This window comes from Podarcis melisellensis, assembly GCF_964234715.1.
Source record: "Podarcis melisellensis genome assembly, chromosome: 8".
In the NCBI taxonomy this organism is placed as follows: domain Eukaryota; kingdom Metazoa; phylum Chordata; class Lepidosauria; order Squamata; family Lacertidae; genus Podarcis; species Podarcis melisellensis.
Genome location: NC_138540.1, coordinates 31,891,373 through 31,913,492, shown reverse-complemented (window position 1 = coordinate 31,913,492; position 22,120 = coordinate 31,891,373). Strand labels below are relative to the sequence as shown.

General features: G+C 39.9%; 1 protein-coding gene and 1 long non-coding RNA gene across 10 annotated transcripts in view; one reads left to right on the top strand and one right to left on the bottom strand.

The window, feature by feature from the left end:
* The window catches only part of ZNF536 (zinc finger protein 536), a 538,171-nt gene that overhangs the window by 166,457 nt on the left and 349,594 nt on the right, over positions 1 to 22,120 (top strand). For 7 of the 9 annotated variants that reach the window (XM_081923977.1, XM_081923982.1, XM_081923975.1 and 4 more), the window contains one exon: positions 11,020 to 11,116. The exons of the other annotated variants lie outside the window; for them this stretch is intronic. The gene's annotated coding sequence lies outside the window, so the exon portion shown is untranslated. The remainder of the gene's footprint in view (positions 1 to 11,019; positions 11,117 to 22,120) is intronic. 9 annotated transcript variants of the gene reach the window in all.
* The window catches only part of LOC309377161, a 312,807-nt gene that overhangs the window by 88,235 nt on the left and 202,452 nt on the right, over positions 1 to 22,120 (bottom strand). The window lies entirely within an intron of this gene.

Genomic DNA, 22,120 nt, shown 5'->3' with positions numbered 1-22,120 from the left:
TTTGCGTTCCTATAAATACTGTTGAGGGGGTGTGGTGTATAGCCTCCAATGTTCTGGGCAGAGAGGAAGTTCCCAGGCTAGTGTGCCTTTTCTTCTTTTGTTCCTTAATTACTTGAGGGATATCTTGAGTGATTTCTTGAGTGATATCCTGAGTGATAGCTTCCTCACACATCTCAACAGCCTACACCCCAAAATACAATTCACTATGGAAATAGAAGCCAACAACCAACTTCCCTTCCTTGACGTCCTAATCTACAAAAAACCTGATGGCTCCCTAGGACACACTATCTACCGGAAAAAAACACACACCAACCGCTACTTACATGCACAATCACACCACCACCCTGCACAAATAAACTCCGTAGCCAAGACTCTCATCTCCAGAACCAAACGCCTGGCTGACAAAGACCACTTGACAACTGAGTTACAGAATCTCTCAAATGTGTTAATTGCCAATGGATACCAGCAAAACAGGGTTACGAAGCTAATCCAAAAAGAAACACCCCCCAAAAACCAAGACACAGAAGAAAACAATGGCATGGCCCTCCTTCCTTATATCAAGGGCGCTACAGATAAAATTAGCAAAATCCTCCATAAACACAATATCAAAACAGCCTTTTGCACCAACCAAAAAATAGCCAATATCCTCAGAAACCCCAAGGATAAAATCCAGTTGGAAAACCAAGGGGTCTATGAAATACCCTGCAAAGTCTGCCCAGCCACGTACATTGGACAAACAAACAGACGAATAAATGCACGTATCGCAGAACACAAGAATGCCGTCAAAAAAGAAGAAAAAACTTCCTCTCTTTTCCAACACATGAAAGAAACAGGACACGAAATTAATTTTGCAGATTCCAAATTGCTCTTTAACATGGAACATCACCACAAGAGAATAATCATGGAAGCCATCGAGATAGAGAAACACCCTCACAACATGAACAAGCGTGACGACACATCCCGCTTGCCAGACATCTGGAAATTAGCCCTCCCCACAAAAACTGACACCAGATCCAGAGGCACACAGAACGCTATCACCAATCAACCACACCAGACCCAAACCCAGACCCTCTCCACAGATAAATTACAGACACCATCCAGTAGCCAAACCATGGTGGCACCTCCGGATGCTGCACCCCCCTGCAATCCCTACACAGATCTGGCTGACACAGGCCACAAAACCACAGCTCGCCCCTATACACGAAGCCAAGCCAGAGCACAACTAAGTGCAGTACAGCCATCTTCTCAGAAAAACTCTTCACAAAGTTCAAGAGGTCAAGACACAAAGACTTTAGCAACTAATCCACACCTAATGACCCACCTAAGTGGTACTCAGGATATCACTCAAGAAATCACTCAAGATATCCCTCAAGTAATTAAGGAACAAAAGAAGAAAAGGCACACTAGCCTGGGAACTTCCTCTCTGCCCAGAACATTGGAGGCTATACACCACACCCCCTCAACAGTATTTATAGGAACGCAAACACTGAGATCCTGCTCTGTTCCAGTAACAAGAAGCCGAAAGCACCAGCCTGAAGATGACGAGTGAGACCTCGTCGAAACGTCGCCTAGACACCCCAACTTTTACACGGGAAGACACCCGAGGACACCAAAACCTGCATATATATATATATATATATATATATATATATATATATATATATATATATATATCTGTGTGTGTATCCCTTGCCTAGGGACTGTGGTGCTATCTTTGCTGCTTTATAGGGTGCTATTGGGATGTTAGAGAATAATGGGGGAATACTGTGGTGGATTTCAACATCTTGCTTTAGGGGGCCTCGTATCTTCTTTATTTATGCATGTTAACTCTCACTAAAGTGAAGGCAGCCCTGAGCATTTATAGGACACTATTCCACATTTACAATGCATATACATAAGTAATGTTCAAGGCAAGGATGCATCAGACACTATTATAATTCTTTGTTGTTGAGAACGGAAGACATGTTTGGGCTGAGGACAGATACTGCAAGCTGAACAATGCTATATTTCAGGAGCTGATCACCCATTAACTGTATGTGTATGTGTGTGAGGGAGAGTCAGTGAGCACATTTACTGGTTGCTTTGATCCAAAACAGAATCTACTGGCCCTTCCTGTGATTGGTTTATAACTAAAAATGTCTCTAGGGTTCTTGAAGTTAGAAAGGGGTATTCTGTCTGTCTTTCCTACTTGGTTTACATATTCTATATCTTAGTACATAGAACTTGTTCCCACATCCATCAAATTTCCTGTCTTGAATTTACTCTGGTCCTAGAACAGCACCTTTAAATCCATGATTTGATTTAATTATTCAAACCTCTTGTGCATCATGTTGATAAGGCAGGGTAACACTGAAATAAATAAACCCATTTCACTTCTTTTAGCATTCCTAATTGTCTCTGCCTCAGGGTTTATTCCAGCCTTCTCCAACCTGCTGCCCCACATCTGTGTTGGACTACAACTCCCATAATCCTTAACCATTGGCTGTGCTTTCAAGATTGTTGGGCGTTGCAGTCTAAAGCAACTGGAGAGCACCAAGTTGTGAAAGGTTGGCCTACATGTTAAAGTTCACAGCCACACTATTGATAACTACTAATATGTTTATACTTAAAGTAATGAGTTAGGTGATTTCTTCTACTTATGTATTTAGAACTCTTGTCATGGGTTTAAACAGTTTATTTCCCTTTCCCTATAGCTTATTCACATGTGCTTGTAGTATGTGAGCTGGCTTCTTTTTCAAGTTCTGTTCAACTCTTTGCCATATATATACAGTATATATGAGAACTGTTGCAGCAAGCCACAATAATTTAATTCTCTGATGAGCATATCAACACGATACATTTGCAACTCCACATATCTTGCATTCCTGCTTTACTAAAACTTAATGGTGGTATACAATTAAAAAAACATAATTCAAGAAGGCCACTAAATTAGCACTTCCTGATCCCTCTGATATCGCCTCTTGCATCCATTGGGTGGAATTCAACATAGCGTTAAGGAGTTGATTTTGTCGGCACAGTAAATTCTGCTTATCTGATAGAACATTCTTCCCTATTCTCCTCCCACCCCCCACATGGTGTTCTGGGGGGTCTTCCCAACTCTCCAGGGAATGTTTTTTTTGTGCACAAGGGGAGGAAAACCCTGTTGTACTAATGAGAGTTCTTATGCTGGCCTCCGCTAGTGGGCAGGTGAGTTGAGTCTGGTACATAGTCTTTTTCCCCAGTGGCTGTCACCTTCCCAGTCTTGGCTGCCATCCTGTTTTACGACACTCTGCATTGAGGGGCCCCCACGTCATTACTAAAAATAACAACTTCATGTAAACCAGTCTGATGGCACCCATAAAATGCTTATGCATGCATGATGTATGTTTGCATGTGACACTCAATCTAAAGACTTTATTTGTGGCAATTATTTATGCCCCACATTCCAGGATATAAATCTTTTCCAAGGTGGGGCTTACAATTAAATTATATATCGTAAGAACACTACCATCAATATTAACATATTAAAAAGTCATCATATGTAACAGTTGCAAGTACCACCTGGCTTGGGTGGTGGCAGCAGCTACTGAGAAGCTGTGTAAGGTGCAGGGGCAGTAGTAGGAGAGGAGCAAGAGGTTTGATAGGCAAATCCATTGGAAACTGCTGAAAGTCCTGAGCTGGTCTTTGTTCATCCTTCCTTAGTTTTCCTTCAAGTTCAGATGGTATACATAATGAACAGACCTGACTTAACACACTAGTACACAGTGTGTTCAAGGTATTGCAATCGGTATATAGGGCCTTTTAACAGCTTGGGACAAGTTTACTTGCCGAATTACCTTAACCACTCACTCGGCAGCTTCGAACAGAACTGGCACTGTTGCAGGTGCCACATAATAAGTAATTCCACAGTTGTTAGAAATGGACATTTTAGTGTGGCAGCACCTGTACTTTGGAACTCCCTGCCTATTGACACCAGGCAGGCATTTTTGCTGTAGTCTTTTTAGTTTAGGCAAGACTATCCAGAAATGTAGAAATTCACATATGTTTCAATCTCTTTTTAGCTTACCATTTATTTTAAACTGCATTTTATTTACAATTTTAATTGTTTGCATTTTGTAAATCACTTAGAGGTCTTATGACAAGCAAGCAGTATATATAAATTTTGTTAAATAAAAAAAAAGTACTGTAATAAATTGATGTTCTGTGGTTCACGGTGCACTTTATTGGTTTTTAAGCAATCACTAGACACTCTCCTCTCCCTCCTACAATGTGGCTAGGATTGCCACATCCATAGCTTTATATATAACTTGAGGTATTAACCCACATTAAATATATATTTATTTTACACTATTCATGTTAAAAACTTTAGAATGTCGTTAGTGCAAGTAAGTTATCATGGCATCAAAATAATAAATAATTCTGTTCTATGGTTAATGAGGACCTGTTTGGGACAATAACATCTCCTGCAAAGAAGCAGCTTATTAGTCTGTTTTTGTTTTTCACAATATAGATTGTATTTATCTTCAAATAAATACTTAAGAGGTATTTCCGTTAAGTTATGGATTCTGTGAATACCTGTGATCTCAGATTCTGAAGTGAATTTATTTCAGTCTTGGATAATGCCCCAAAGAAACAGCAAGTTTGTGAACATTGGGTTTTCTGAAATGCTAGTCCAATTCAGAGCAGACCATTTTAAGGTAATGGACATGTAGGTTCATTGATCTGAGTTAACACTTTGTTGGATACAATCCATTATCACCAAATCTACATGTAAAAGTTGTGATGTAGGCTTCAATCACAAATACATTCACTAGGGAGTACGTCTTATTGGAAGTAGGTGGGACCACTTCTGAGTATACATGAGGAATTTTGATGTTAATTTGCACCATTAAGTTACTTCCATATGTGAAGTGCAACAGGAATAAAATGTGCATTCATTTATACTGCTGTCTCTCTGTTTGTGAATGAGAATATTTTTCAGAATTTAGCCAGTTTCACATGCAGATGGCACTTGTGCAGTTTAATGGAAAACATGATTCACGATAGCAGATTGTACAAATTCAGGGTGAAACAGTGAATTTAACTGAAAATCCTTCTGGGGATAAGTATTTTGAATGAACACGTAATTTCGTTATCCTGTATCCAACATTCTCTGTCCAGAAGTGCAAGGGCTTTTGTGCTAGGATGAGTTTTAACATTGCACCACAGAGGATTCCAATGCAACAGTTGTGCTGATGGGAATTCATTGTGCAACAGATTGCGCAAACTCTCTGCTGGAGTGACTTTGACTTAGTGCTGCATTGGATACAACCCGGTGTGTGGGAAAGTGGAAATATCTGTGCAAGTAAAGAAGAGGTTTTACACAGCCTTAGTTCAGTTAAATGAAACAGAAGGCACAGCATCACTTATTCTGTAGAAGTCTGGTTCTCAGCCTTCATTATTCAAAGGGAAACATGGCTTCACAGAGGCATAATACAGAGACACACTTGCCACATGGATCCTTCAAGTTGCAATAATTCTTGCCTGCTTTTGGAGAACCTTCATGCCAGGAGATAAAAAAATGGAAAACGTTTAAACCAAACATGTAGGTTCAAATGGAGAGACAAAAGGAGAGAAAAGTGTAGATTTAACCAGGCTTAAACTGAATTAGACTTCTGTGCTCCCAAAGAAAGCTACATAGCACTTAATCCCTTTAATCACTTCTAATTGGAATCTACTTAGAATCTAGTTCACACTTGCTGATGTTTGCATTCTGTCATGAGCTGAGTTATTTGGGAGTGCAAGCTGGACAGATATATCCTTCTTGAAATTGGACCCTCTTACTAGAATTGAGAGAAGCTAGAGTGACAGGGCATTTCAGCCTTAACAACAAAGCATTGAGGGGGGAATGTAGGGAACTACATGTGAGTTTAGGAATCAACAGGGTAAGGGGGCCAAATAAAAAAGTCCCCTCCCCCTGCTACAGTAATCTTAAAAGCAACCATCACAACAGGTTAGCTTTTAAAAGAAAAGAAAAAAAGCCTTCCTGTTGTTATATAACAATGTTATAGGGTAGTTCTATGCTGACCAATGTAACATTTGTAAACTTCTTTACATAATATTTTGTGTTTCAGTTAAAATCATTTAGCTTCAGTTAACATATACCGGTAACACAGAAGTATACCGTAGGAAGTTTAGACGCTTCATTCTTAATTGCGTTTTAAAAGATGTCACTAATGTAACAGTTTTACACCATCAAGAATTTATCTGTAACTTGGATATTTGTTTTCTATAAAAGTATGAATCAATTTTTCTCCATCTGCAATTGGCATTCAGAGCTAACGTTTCATGGGCAAGTGTCAAATGTATCGTAATGGTTATTGGAAACTGTGTTGAAAAGCCTTTCTGGCAAATTATGTGTGGACAATATAATGTGACCAATGTAACATGCGGAAAAACACACCCAGAAATAAATGCCCCCAGTGCAAGACCCTGTGCATGCATTCACAAGTTGCTGATCAGTATCAAGGCCATGTGGGAAGTTGCAGTGTTCATTACAATAATCTAATGCTTCTTCTTTTTTTATCCCAACATTGATCAATTGCAGGAAAGACAAATGTCACAGAAGCCCCCATTTTAAAAAAAAGGTGATTTCATGCCAATGAATATCACTTATTCTTTTCATTTTCCCAGTCTCAAACTCAACAATAACAAAGTTGCCAACTAACACCAGCACTTCGGTGTGGCTGCTTCTCCTTCTGCACTTTAATGCAGCCTTACCGTGTTTCTCATTATTCCGTGTATTTCTGGTGTTTATTTTACAGTACGTTAACATTCATTTACATTTTGTGTTCAGGACTGCCTTCAGCTTTTTACAGGGTTGCACTGTTACCTGAGGCAAGGCAATAGAAGTTCAGATCCTGAGATTAATTTCTGTATCTCTAGATTAGGAGTGGGGAACCTCCAGCCCATGGGCCAAACCTGATGTCATACATGTAAAGGTGGGGCTTGACCAAAAGGGCAGGGCTTGCCCAGCCAGCTGGTTGGTAAGAGTGCTGCACAAAGCAGGTGTTTAGCACCAAACAGGATTATATTACTATTGTTGTTGTGATTACAACGGGAGAATTATCCTGTTGAGTTCAGGAGCATCAGAGAACCTTTTACAGGTTGTGTTCAAACTGCCTAGTTGAAGTGTCCAGTGCCCTCAGTTCTCTGCTATATAAATAAAATGACTAGTATCCTAATAACTTTATTTTAATCTTGGACTATCTCATCATTTTTTCATGAATGCTATTTTATTGATTGCTATTAGCCATGCTAACTAAATGAAAAGCCCAGCTCTAGAGGTAGTATGCCTTTGAATATGCACCGTGAGGAGAAAAACAATGGGGACAGCTATAATTATGAATTATAATTGTATTTCACCTTTTCTACAATGAGCTGAGGGTGGTAATTATGGATTTGGGGTGGGGTTATTCCTCTTTATCCTCTCACAATCCTTTTGCTTCAACACTCTGCATCTTATTGTTGGAAGCAGGATGGGAGACCAGATGGGTCTTTGGTCTGATCCATCAGGGCTGCTGTTAATTTTTCATGACGAAGAGAAACTAACACCAGCAGGTAAAAACATGGATTTTGGGTAAATCACACTGTTGTCATTAAAAATGAGCAAGTCAAAACCCTGCCCATCAAACCAAGACCGACTTCATAATTGGGTATCCTCAGCATCATCAGAAATAAAAGGTGCTTTGGGAATAGGATGTAATTCAAAGTGAAGCCTTTGCAAGACATGACCTGGCATCTTGCCTTTTGAAAAGCTTTTGCAGGAATATGAGGTAGCATCTCTTCCAGAAAACCAGATTTTATGTCACTTTTCATACTGGAAATAACTATGAGTTGGGATCAAATATATACAGTTTTGGATTCAGTTGCTGCTGCTTCTTTGGTGATCACTTATAGCAGAGTAAGTTTGTCTTCCATAAACACTGTTTTAACAATCAGTCCGTAAGTGACTGTGGAGGCCAATTCTGGACCCACATGTCCTTCCACAGTGGGGACATTGGTTTCCGCACGGGAGTTGATCATGGTGTAGATTTGCCTCTTAGCACGTTTCTCCCTTGCGTCCTGAGTTCGAGTGTCTTCAAAGCCCATGACACCTTTGGTAGAGGCTGTTCTCCAACTGGAGCGCTCACAGGCCTGTGTTTCCCAGTTGTCAGTGTTTATACTACATTTTTTAAGATTTGCCTTGAGACAGTCTTTAAACCTCTTTTGTTGACCACCAGCATTATGCTTTCCATTTTTAAGTTCAGAATAGAGTAGTTGCTTTGGAAGACGATCATCAGGCATCCACACAACATGACCAGTCCAACGAAGCTGATGTTGAAGAATCATTGCTTCAACACTGGTGATCTTTGCTTCTTCCAGGACACTGATATTAGTTCGCCTGTCTTCCCAAGTGATGTGTAAATTTTTTTGGAGACATCGTTGATGGACTCTTTCGAGGAGTTGGAGATGGCATTTATAAGTGGTCCATGTTTCACAAGCATACAGTAAGGTTGGTAGTACAATAGCTTTGTAAACAAGCATTTTGGTTTCCCTGTGAATGTCCCGGTCCTCAAACACTCTGCACTTCAATCGGGAGAAAGCTGTACTCACAGAGCTCAGGTGATGCTGAATTTTGGCATCAATGTTAGCCCTTGTGGAAAGATAACTGCCTAGGTAGGAGAAGTGATTGACATTTTCCAACGTTACACCACTGATTTGGATCTGTGGCACTAAAGAGGGGTTATTTTGTACTTGTTGGTGCAGCACTTTGGTTTTTTGGATGCTGAGTGATAGGCCAAGCTTTTCGTAAGCTTTTGCAAAGATATTTAGGATGGTTTGGAGGTCATCCTCTGAGTGTGAGCACACTATGTTGTCATCAGCATACTGAAGCTCTATGATGGAACCTTACTCTTTGCTTTCAGCCTGCTCAGATTGAAGAGCTTTCCATCTGTTCAATATATGATTTCTACTCCAATGGGGAGTTTCCCTTCAACAAAGTGTAGGATCATGGCAATGAAAATAATGAATAGATTTGGGGCAATAACACAACCCTGTTTAACACCAGATCCCACTGTGAATGGTTCACTTTGATAATGATTCAGTTGCACTTAGCAGTTGTTATGCCAAGTTGTATCTTGTATTTGGAGCAAAGTAAATAAGGTGACTCATTCAAAACAGTAATGCTTTGTTTTGTTTTTACACCCCAAACACTTTTTATATTGGGAAAATATATATATATTCATGGTAGTGAAAAGTAACAGATAACTTGTGGGTTTTCTTGCCTCTTTTATCTTTGAAAATGTAAAATGTACAAAGCAGCTAATTGATTAAATGTATTTATTTGGAAAAGTACATACAGTGGTGAAAGCCTTCAGACATCCATGGCATTTCTAATCAGAGATGGTACATCACCCTCTGTTTCTCCCCACCAGCCTGGTCACTCACCTGCAAGCAGTTCCCTCTTGCCTCTGGTTTGCCAGACTGGTGCTTACGCATGAAGCTGTGTTCGGGTTCCAGACAGATAATTGTTTTGCAATGTGCTCAGCTTCCTATGTGTGTGAAGAGCACAAGCTGTTTTGTGCCCTGCCATCTGAATTATGGTCTCCTATTTATGGTCTCTGCATTTATATCAGTGGTGGTATGCTGTGGTTGGGTGCCAAACTATGCCATAGCTTGTGCTTTGTTGTGGTGATGTGGGCAGGAGCAATGCTGCAAAAGAAGCTATTCACCTGTCTGGCTGAAGTCAATAGAAATTCTTTGCAATCTGGGGGCTGGTGTTGGACCACTGGTGAATACAACTGGTCTTACATTGTGCTACAAAGGTTGCACTCTTTCCCCCAATCCAAGTACTAACTGAACCCAATCTTGCCTGGTGCCCAAAATTGGGTGTGTTGTAAAGCTTGTATTCTTTTTCATTACTAGATGACTGGCTGGCTCTTGCAACTTAAACTTATGTTAAATTTTAGGTTGTTCATCTGTTAAGCTGCTAGCAAGAAATACTACATGCTCCTGGCTGCTCCTGACTTTTTTGGGAGGAAGGATGGGATAGCAATTTTTTAAATTAATAGTAATATTTGGAGTTTAATGATCCTATGGTTTGCACTCACTTTGTATGCTGTGCTTTCATTCAATGTACTAACTGTTGATATTCCAGTTTACAACTTCCTGTAACTTAGTTCTTCAGGCTTTCTGGAGTTGAGTAAGGATTGAATACTCTGCTTCAGATCTTTTCTTAGAACATTTTTGCACATTTGAATATGTATTGGACATAAAGTCATTGGGATTACTAAGTGATGTAAGCAGCCTTCTTGGTAATGAATTGTTTGCAAGCTTTTGTGAGTTGATGTCCCGAGGTTACAGCGACCCTACAGACAGCTGGTAGCGTAACAAATCAGCTACTTTAGTTGATGTTGATCACAACCTTTGATTTTGTAAACAGGGATCACTGAGGAATCTCTGGAGTAATATAATGAGGATCCTTGGCTTTAATGCCTGCAGACATCCTAAAATGAAATTATTATTAAAAAAAACATTTGGGTCAATTCTTCTTGTTTTTTAAATGTAACAATCTTAAATTTGTTAGACTAAGTCAGGCAGTGTCTTAGTTATGATGTCTGATATTGCTCTCTCTTCATATGAAGTATATTAATTATAACCGTCCATGGCTGGACACTTACTTATATTCAACTTACAGAACTTTTTTTAAAAAATGAGTTTCTCTGAGGGATTAGGATATCATTGTCAAATAATTGCATTTCTCTTACACTTGTCATGATTTTCTCCTAGTTTGGGGAAGTGGTCAGGAAAATTTATTCCAGTTCATTGGTGTAATATGAGAATATATTTTCCCTATACAATAGAAGGAATTCTGCCCCTAAGAACCAAACCATAATATCCTCAAAGTCTATGTTCTAGTTTGATTTGGTTTTTATTTTGACACTTCTAATACAGCTTCTGTTTTAGATAGAATTGATTTTGATTTAATACAATGGCTTTGCATTTTTAAATTTCTCACAGGTATTGTTTTTGCAATTCCTGACCTTCAGTACTTACCTCACATCTCTGAGAAGATCCCACAGCCAGGAGAAATATCTGTTGATGTTGGACTAACCTGGTAAGAAGTGCTTTAAAAGACTCTCTTATTTTATGAATGAATGTTCCCAAGTTAATGCCTAGAACCTTTGCATGGTGCGTGTATATTGAAAGAAAAACTGGTTTAATATTATATATTAGCTGGTTTAGTATTATAAAATCTTCTTGCATATTGTCAAATTTGAGCTTCAACTCAAAATGCATTTTGACTCGTCCACATCCGAAGACAAACTAAGTGGTGGACCACAGGTTAGATGGAAGGCTCATTTTCTATGACTCTGAACTTCTTACCCATAGGGTGGAGCCTTGAAGTGGCAGTGAGGCCAAAGAAGCATTAATGGGCTCAGGTGGCTGAAGGCCTGGTGGAATTGTTTGTTTTGTGACTGGGTTCTCTCCATGGTCCTGAAATACCTGCCTCCACCTTCCCTTGTCTTCTGGAAACCCACTCCCGCCAGTCAGTTTTTCTGCCTGTTTCCACCCCCACCCCCCAAACTGCTCAGCTGGTCAGCATCTCCTTGAGTTGCCCACAAGCTGTGCTTTCCCACTGGAATGGGTTGTTCTCCATGCTTCACATGTTAGTACTGTAATTCAAGTAGGGCCTCAGAGTAAACTTGGGCTATCATTGTCATAGCTGGGGATGCTAATGAAACTGTGATCTCTGGACACCACGCTTAGAGTATACAAGGGACAACAATGATCCAATGAAGGGCTTAGCCCACTAATGACTCTCCTAGGTCTGTGTATAGCTATCATGATGCTGTTGGTGTGTGCCAGCATCTGAAAACTTTGTCAGGTTCACACCTAGCTAGCAAGGGATCATTTCCTCTCTGCTTCCCCTTTGCTTACCCATATGGCTTTGAATGGCAACACACACAGTCATGTGGGCCAACAAGTATTGTTCAGAGTCCTCTTGGACATGCTAGCTTTAGTTTCTTAGTCACATAGAAGCTGTAGCTTCAATATATAAGAAAGAAACCCTGGACCTTCCATGAGGTTTTGCTTGGATCTGGGACCCACCACCAGTATTTTCCACAGAATCATCAGTGGGAGGGACAGCAGGAAGAGCCTAATCTATTCATACTGTGGCCTTCTCCAGGACCTGAGAAGGAAATCTGCTTTTATATGCAGAAAGGACCTGGTTCAATTTCCAGCATCTCCAGGTAGGGCTAGGATAAATTCTAGCTTGAAACCCTGGAGAGCTCCTGCCAGTCTGGGTAAACTATACTGAGCAAGATGGATTGATGATCTGAACTGGTACAAGGCAGCTTGCTTTGTTCCTAAGACATTGCTGTGCATGCTTAGATATTTCCGCACCATAGGTGCTTATGGGCTGATAATTGTTTTCTCCCAATCCTAGTCAAGCCTTCTCCAAGGCTCAGGATAAGCCTCTCAGTTATATTCTCCACAATGCCAAGATGCCTAGGAATGCCTCAAGGCCTCTCTGACAGGGCACCCTGATGACACCCTCAGTTTGCCAGGGGCCAATTCGTGTCTAATTCAGATTCTGCAATGGTGTCTGTAATAATTATGAGGTGGAACTATAATTCATTTTAGAATCACCTATGTTAATTCAGAAAGAACCAGCAGGTTCTGCCCATATTAGTAAAGCTACTCAAGGTACATTTTGGTAGAAGAATAGGATGAAAATGCATGCATTATCTTTTTTTATAGCTAATATCCATATTGGGGTTCTTGAAGGACTGGCTTAAGTTTTTAAACTTACTCTGGAATAATTACAGAATGTGGGCAAATCACATTCTAGCTGAGGTTTGCGACCCAACAGGAACATGTTATAATCTGTAAACAAGGCTAATGTGGATTATATATATGTGGATTAGGCACATACCTCATAATATGTCCACTCTTAGTATTAATAATAATAATAATGATTTTTTTAAAAAAAGAAATTTTACCTGGAAAAGGCCTCTGTTGCATACAGAATTAAGTACTATTGTGTGGTTTTCTTTTCTTGCATAAAGAAAATGGGACGATTGAGCCAGATCCCATAAAACAAGCATATAATGTTGGGGTTCCCGGCAGTCCATATTTGATCCTGCTGAGGTGCTGAAATGTATCTACATAAAATTATCTTTACTTGTAATTAGCAAAATCTACCTTTCGTTTTGACCATATTTCTTAGAGATCATCCCATAAACCATTTAAACTGATAGCGATATTAGATGCCAAGAAATTAATTTCACACAGTATACTTTTTTTTAAAAAATGTGACTTTATCTTGTTTCAAGAAGTGCTTACTTTTTGATTTTTGTGGATATTACCAAGAGAGGATTACTTTTATTTTGGTTTCCCCCTTTTTCTTTCTCCCCACAACAGTTATATTAGAAATTTGCTGTTTTATTCTTACCTTCTTAGTAAAAATCCTTTTATCACACAATGGGTAATTTATATCCATTACCAACCCTTTCAATCCTTTTCAGTGGGGCTGTCACTGCCTTTGGCATAGTAATGATTAATGTGATCTAATAATAGTGTGCCATTATATTACCTTAGTAAAACATGTACCAACAGCCTATTCAGATCTACCAAATTCATAGCTTCCTATAATATTTTTGTTGAAAGACAGGATTACTATTTTTCAAAGCTGAATTTTCCCCCCGTTAACATATTTAATGAAATTCACAATTCTTTGCCATAGCAATCTTTTTTTTTTTTGTATGCATTTTGCCTCAGTGGGGGAAGGTTGTACCTTTGTGGATTATGATTTGTTAGGTGAATCCTTTGACACACAGGGAAAAATACTGGAGGTAGTGTATCTTCTTCATTAAAGATTCCCCCCTCTTTTTTCTAAAAAAACAAACCAAAACACACACATTTGCTTAAGATAATTTAACTAGATTTTCAAAGGATAAATGTTAATGGTTGAAATGTTACTTCTCTTTAGGTTTGAATGGGTAATTAAAAACAAGTTTCAAAATGTAAGGGATATTCTGGACTTTGGATGCCTGTCTGGGAAGTTCTTTTAACAGAGAAGTATTTTAAAGCTAAAAACAAACAAACAAACAAACAAACAAACAAACAAACAAACACAAACACATCTTAATATATGTGTAACAAATGAAACCTTTATCATACACAGGTTCATGCTGTGATAGGCAAGCTGTTCTTATGGATGTTGTGATTCACATGTATGTATTCAGATGAGCACTCATGTGCACACACCAAGAAACAATGAGCTGGTTCACACATAAGGGTAACCCATTGTCTGAAACAAGGAATAGTTTACTGTGAATGAGCAGCAGAGCAGGCACAATTGAGTGTGTGCATCAGACTGCTGCTCTTTTCTGGTAAGACAAGATTTCCCCACTCCCAGAATATGGCTTACTGTTATGTGCAAACAAAGCCACTGATTTCGAGAGTTTTCATTTATTGTATTTAGCAGTACAGTGTTACCTCAGGTTACATACGCTTCAGGTTACATACGCTTCAGGTTACAGACTCTGCTAACCCAGAAATAGTGCTTCAGGTTAAGAACTTTGCTTCAGGATGAGAACAGAAATCGTGCTCCGGTGGTGCAGCAGCAGCAGGAGGCCCCATTAGCTAAAGTGGTCTTCAGGTTAAGAGCAGTTTCAGGTTAAGAACGGACCTCCGGAACGAATTAAGTACTTAACCTGAGGTACCACTGTATTTAGATACCACTTGACTGCAGTAAAACCTTTAAGTGGTTTACAGAAAATAAAAACACAAATAAAATACAATTTAAAAACAGGTAGTTAGCTATGTTCAAATCTCTTCATAACCACATGTTTATCGGGTGAGCAAGAATGTTTCTCTCAGACAGAGATTTCCGTATAGAATATAAGAGTGTTGGGACACAGCCTCCTCATCAACACAACCTTCCCTCTTCTGAATTCCTGTTTTGGATTCCATACCTTCCAGACCCTCATCTACTTAAATGGCTTAGGCCCCCAGATATCTGAAAAGCTGCCTCCTTCCCTTCAGACCCTCTTGGGTGCTGAGATCAGCAAAGAGGGCCCTCTTGGTAGTTCCTCCACCCTCAGAGACTGGGCTGTGTGGTGGTCCAGGATACTACCTTCTCCGTGGTGGCCCTTAAGCTGTGGAACTGCCTCCCCACAGAGGTGCATCTGGCACCTTCATTATACAGTTTCTGGAGAATGCTGAAGATGCACCTCTTTGACCTAGCTTTTGATGCTTGAGGTGTATATTTGTAGGCCCATTGTTATTTTGTGATTGTAGGCTGTTTTTAATATTGTATTTTGATGTTGTAATCTGCCCTGAGACCTCAGGGTGAAGGGCGGAGGAATGATGATAGCAATACTACTATTACAACTCCTCATCACTTCACTCTGCTTTAACAGAAGATGGAAGCAGCACAAACACTCTCCTTGGATTAGGGCAAGTCTTCCAAAGAGGTGCCTTGGGAACCACATTGACATTTGCATTTTTTGATTCTTTGATCCACTAGGCACTTTTTATTTACTGTAGGTGGTATTGCCTTTTTTACATTACTTCCTTAAGGCAACACATAGTTAGCTGAGAAAATAATATGAAGAACCTCTTTGCTGCAAAATGATATATCAAACAAAAGGGAAATGTTGCACACCTACTTGTGTGCACTGTTGTGTAAGAATCATAGAGAGAAGCTTGAGCTAATCATTCCCAACATGACATGTAATGGAACAATTACTGTAATTGAGAGATTTTTCAAACGAAGCCCTCAAATATAGCGTAGGATGCTGCGTATCACTGGGGTGGCATCTATCTTCCTTTTCATCTCTTTCTACAGTTCCTTGAGGTCCATTTTGAGTTTTGCTTGGTAATTTCCATGTTTGAGGCCTGCCCTAAATTCTGTCTTTGGTAATTATTTTCTTTACTATTTCCTGTTTGCAAGAGCTGTCTACCACACCAGCCTTTTCTACCCTACCCATTTAAAATCAAGGGAGGGTTTTCTAGCCTATCTCTAGCCCCATACCTTGCATCTGGTGTTAGACAGGGTATCCAGGTAAGAGTGGGTGGTCTCCACTTTGGCAAGACTCCTAAGCATTGGGGTTTGGGAGTGTTCCCCCCTCCCTGAGCTACTGAGGACTGCTTCTTTGAATAAATACAACACAGGTATAGCTGCACAGCTGAATTTGACTGGAGTCATGGAATTCATTCATTGTCACAGGAGTCAGTGGTGGCCACCAACCTAGAAGGCTTTAAAAGAGGATTAGACAAATTCATGGAGGAGAGGGCTCTCAATGGCTACTAGCCACAATGGCTGTGCTCTGCTGCCACAGTTGGAGGCATCAGTGCTTCTGAATACTAGTTGCTGGAAGCTGCAGGAGGAGAGGGTGCTCTTGTGCTTGAATCCTGCTGGCTGGTTTCCCACAGGGATCTGATTGGCCACTGGATGCTGGACTAGATGGACCATTGGCTTGATCCAGCTGGCCTCTTCTTATGTTCTTACAGGACTGTGTTGTGTTAGACTAAACTGGAGATGGTTATAAGCAAAGGGGAAGGAAAAACAATATGCAGGTGGGAGATATACATGACTAACCAACTGAATGTTACCCATTTTTCTTGTCTCTCATGCATAAGATAATAATTACCTGTGTGACTCTAAACATTGATGGAAACCTGCAAATGGACAGTGTCCTGTATGAGGAAAAATTTATTTATCTATGTGAATTATATGAGTAACTGATCATGTCAAAGCTAATCAGGACAAAAGGACATGGATTGATATATAAACCTAAAAGACACATCATCACAGTTCTGCTTTTTAATCTGTGAGCGACATTTTTCCCCCAATGCCACAGCTGTATTTTAATAATAGGCACCAAGTGGTTGCTATGTGATACACCAACTGTGTTGTTTGTGAACTTTTGGCTACAGTATAAACCAAGCCCCCCTCTCCCCGGCTCCTTATCCTTTTAGTTTTCTGGGTCAGTTCATGTTATACAATGGAAACAATGATAATCTGAGTTGTAGGCAGAGAATGTTGGCTACGGCATGCTAAGGAAGATGAAAGCTGTTTTTGTTGGACTGGATTTTAAATTTAACAAAATATAGAAATCCATATACTATTTTGAATATCTTATTTCTAAAGACTTCCTGTCCCTAAAGGCACTCTTGTATAAAATAATAGCTAATGATAGCTGTGCATTTGAATGTGGGTGGTGGGATGCAAAGTGTTCTGCTTCAAGAAGGCTTCTTCTTCTGTATTAATCTAGGTCCAAATGTGTAGGAATTTCTTTTACATGTTCAGGGTGGGGAAGTGTCTTCATGTACAGAGATTGTGTGCAGAGTATTTTCTGAATAACAGAAACTCCATGAGCATTTCAGATATAACTGCACAAACCAATGTGTGCACAGAGAAGTGGGGTAGAAGGTACAATGAATTTTCAGTTTGGGCCCATGCTGATCCATTTCATATTGTATTAATTGAGTTGTATTAATTTACAAAGCCCTGAACAACTGAGGTCCAGGGTACTGCCTGAACCTTGAACCGTTATATCCCAACTCAGTCACTGAGATCGTCTGCAGGAGCACCGTTGATCATCCCCTGCATGGATGAGGCTCATTTCATATTGACGTGAAAGCAAGCTTTAGGTGTTGTTGACCCAGTCCTGTGGAATAAATACTCTTCCAATAGAGATTCAGCAGGTGCTTTCTGTTTCAACCTTTAAATGTTTTTGTTGAATATTTTTCCATGCCGCTAGGCTTATGCAGACAATTAAGAAAACATCTGTAATAGTTAGCTGATGATCTGTGATTTAAAAATTTTATGTGATTTTTATTGTATAGCTATAATTGTCATAAACAGCTTTGGTATTTTTTTAAAAAATAATAAATAATTTGAGGTATACAAACATTTTTAAGTAGAATAAATAATAAATAAACAGATCCCAAACTTTCTGTGAGGTGAGGCCGTTCTGAAATGAATCCACATTAGACCTCCAAGCCTTGCTGCATCATAGCACTGTGCTGTAGAACCTAGAGGCATCAGCCCATGCAACAGCATTTGTGTGATGAATGGGGTTCCCTCCACCTCACTCCCTGCCCTATTTATGCTGTTTACCAGACATGGGAGAGAGGCAGCAGGCAAGCAAGAAGGATAACTGGAGTTTAAGGATGCATTGCAGCCAGGCAAAAACCCTCAAGGAGAGTGCAGGAGGCATGGTAAGGGGATTGTCTGCAAAGGGGATGTGACTTGGAGAAATTCCCCAGCAGAGAGGCCTGGACAGCCACTTCTGGCCTTTGGGCTTGAGATTCTCTTGACATTCTCTCTTCAGTGCACCATGGGCTTAGTGACACCACCATCCTGTATCAAGGCCTAATCCAATTTATTCCAGAGTCTCCAAGTGTCCCTATTTTCCACGGACGGTCCTGGATTTAAAGAAGCCACCCCAGTTTCTGATTTGATCCTGGGATGTCCTGCTTTTGCTTAGGATGTGCCTATTTTCATCGGACAAAGGTTGGAGGGTATGTTGGTTCAGAGTTCAGATTATTATTATTTATTAAATTTGTATACCAGGGTGTATCTCAGGGTGCTTCACAGCACAGAAATACGGAATACAAATACAAAATAGAAACAAGAATGATAACAAAAACAAAGCAAACCAATAGCATTTCCCTCCCACAAACACATTTAAAAGGAGTCCTAATCAGCTTTCCATATGCACAGAGATTACTGTACAAGTGATCTCAGAAGAATGAGCTGTAGTTCCACAAACGCAGCAGGGCTGGTCTACTACATTATGGACTAAATCAAAGATATGTATTTCTAAATGTATGGGGACCTCCAGTGAACCTAAACTGTGCTACTGCCGATTTGCATACTTTCAGTAAAAGCTGTGGTTGTTGGTGCCCATTGAGGCTGGTGGGGCAGAAGGAAGGGATACCTACAGTTTTAGGAACCAGAGCCAATGACAGATGGAGTCTAGAGCCAATGACAGGCAACACTGCCCTCTGATTTAATGTAGGTAAGAAGGCAGACTGGGGTTTGTGGGGGCAGAGTCCCATTTACCCTTATGAACCAGCCTCCTCTGACTGCAGGGCACTTTTTTTTCACAGATAAGTCAGCTGCTTGTTCCTGATTGTAATGGAAGTGAGGGGAGACATGCCAAGTGAATACATCACCCAAACTCACACAATATAGTGAATTAGCTAGAGATTCTGCCTGTGAAAAGATTTGAGAGTAAGATTTCTATTTTATATTTGAGAATAGGATTACTTTGCAAATGATAACTAAAAGCAAATTACTTTTGAGGCGATATTGTAGATTAAAGTACAAAAGGAAGGAACCAATATTAGCAGCAGAAGTAAAGGATGCTGTTAATGAGTAATAAAAACATAACTGGCCATTTGAAGCCCTTAGATAACCCCAGCCACCTAACATTTGCTGTTTATTGAACAATTATCTATTTCAATCATCTGGAATGATAATCCAACTGGAGGCTAAATAACCCTGCTGCAAAATGTAGAATACCTGGAAATTCACAAACTTGATCACATATGAGATTGGCAGCATTAAATGCCAAACAGCTAATTTAAATAAGGAACATCTGTACATTATTATTTGGGGGATTTATTTTATTTTTTGCCTGCCAATTTGGAAATTTGAGGGTTTAATGAGCCACTGCATGCAGATTTTTGTACTGCCTGCATGAACAGTCAATAGCAAATATTTAAATATATATATATGTATATAAATATGATAAACCAAAGCTTGGTGCAGAGGGCAGTGTGTGTGTGTGCATGCCTTGTATTAGATTTGAAGAAAAAGTAGGTATGTCAATACCAGCATTATATCCTAATAGTGGGAGTAACATGACAGTTCAAACACATAGTGAGAAGATTAAGATTTTGGTGCATGGTTCCGTGAATTTGTAAAATAACAATGTAATTTTCTTAATACTGCTTGCTGTGCCTCAGAATAATCCAATTTGGAACAATTTATTCTGAACAGGTATGGCAAAGAAAATAGGTGGTATATCATTACGGAACGTTGGAAAATGCATTAATTTTTATGAGTGAGTTATGAAGATCTACAACTTGGTCAGGACTTAGGATAAACATAATATTCCTTAATTAATCCATTATGGTATGGGACATATATGACACTTTTTATTGCTTTAAAAATGAAAGATGTTTTTTAAAAAGGAAATTGCTACTTCTCAAACTAAAAGGCTCTTTTCCTAAATCATAAAATTGTATCATCTAATTTGCCCAATAGTATTAATGAGACAAGCATGTAAATCCAGTGCTGAATTTTCACATAAAGGGTCATCCTCTTTTGCTATAAATACTGAATCATCCTATAATCCAAACTTTAAATTGACTTAGGGATGAAACTCAAATCAGATATGCAAGGCAAATACAAGGCCTTAAACCAAAGACTTAGGGAGGATGTTTCAGACAGAAGAAATTAAAGGTTCCCAGCCCACCATTTACTGAGGCTGTGCTTGCCGTGGTGCAGGCTGTCTATGGTATAAGCAGAGTGCAAACAAGAATACTGATTTGATTGGTGATGTATCCCTTTTACACCTTTATTAAGCCATGCCATCTAATTTTACTTTTGACCTGCTTTGAGGAAGTAACTAAGTCACTCTGTTTAGCACCTGAATGCTGCTAAATGCAAGAACCAAAGTAGCAAGCAGTTATACATTGTAGTTCAGTGGCAGAGCTCCAGGCACTACTGGTGGGGAAAATACCTTTACAGCATCTGAAAGTGTAGACAGCTGGGTTGCCATATGTCCTCTTTTTCCAGGACATATCCTCTTTTTCATGGGTAGAGTCATCATAGTGATCTATAGTTAAACGTAGAAGTCGGCAAATGTGTCCTCTTTTTTTGCTCTTCAAAATATGGCAACCTCTCCGAGATGGGAAACACTCAGTATGCAGCCCAGATGTATTGGAAATAGCTCTTCTGCAAGAACGCCAAAGCTGAGCAGGGGGAATGTCTCAACAGACATGTGTTCGGAGTCCACACATTTTGTAGCTGCATTTTTGTGTTACGTACCATAGTAACAAAAAACAAAACAAGCCCCCCCCGCTAACACACACACACACACACACACACACACACACTGTTTAAAAGGCCATAGTTTGTTTAATTAGCCAATGGTCTGAGAGAAGAGGAATATTTTCAGCTGGTGCCTAAAGATATGTAGCAAAGGTGCCAGACTAGCCTCCCTGGGGACACCATTACACAAGCAGGGAGCCACCTCAGAAAAGGCCTGTTTTTGTGTTGCCACCCTCAGGACCTCCTATGTAGGGGGCACATGAAGAAGTGCCTCAGATTATGATTGCAGGGTGGGAGTCAGTTCATATAGGGAGAGGCAGTCCTTGAGGTATTGCAGTCCTGAGCTATTTAAGGCTTTATAGATCCAAACCAGCTCCTTGAATTTGGCCTGGAAACTAAGTGGTAGGCAGTGCAGTTGGGTCAGGATTGGCATTATATGCTCCAACTGCTTTAATGGCTGCGTGACAGGGCTTTCTGTGGGAATTAGTGTTCCTGATGCCCTTTGCAGTTAGAACAGATAAAGGGTGGTGGGAAGCTTAAATATATCTCCCTGTTTTCTTAGGAAGACGCTCTCTTTCTATGTGCGATTATGTATCATCTGGGCCACTCACTACTGGAAGACAGATGCCAACAGCTTTCCAGAGGGATAATGTGCCCTTAGCCTGAAAAATGTTTTCTACCCCTGGTGTAGACAGTACTGATCTAGATAGACTCAGCACAAGGCAGCTTTCTGCATGTGTCTTCATCTTGTAAGCCCTACTCTGCCTGTAGGAATAGCTAGAGAGGATAGCCACCTGTTATATTGCAAGTGTGTATTTGGTGGGCTTCGCTTGCACAATACTTTTTCCAGATTACTGAACAACCTGAAGTGAAATGCAGAGGCAGATCTCCCAAATAGTTCTAAGAATTCACCACATGTGCTTATGTCTGCCCTATTAGGGCTCTCTTGATATTGAAACCATGTAGGAGCAGATGTACAACATCAGCCCCATGTAGGAGCAGATGTACAATATCAATGTTTCCTCTTTCCAAGGGTAG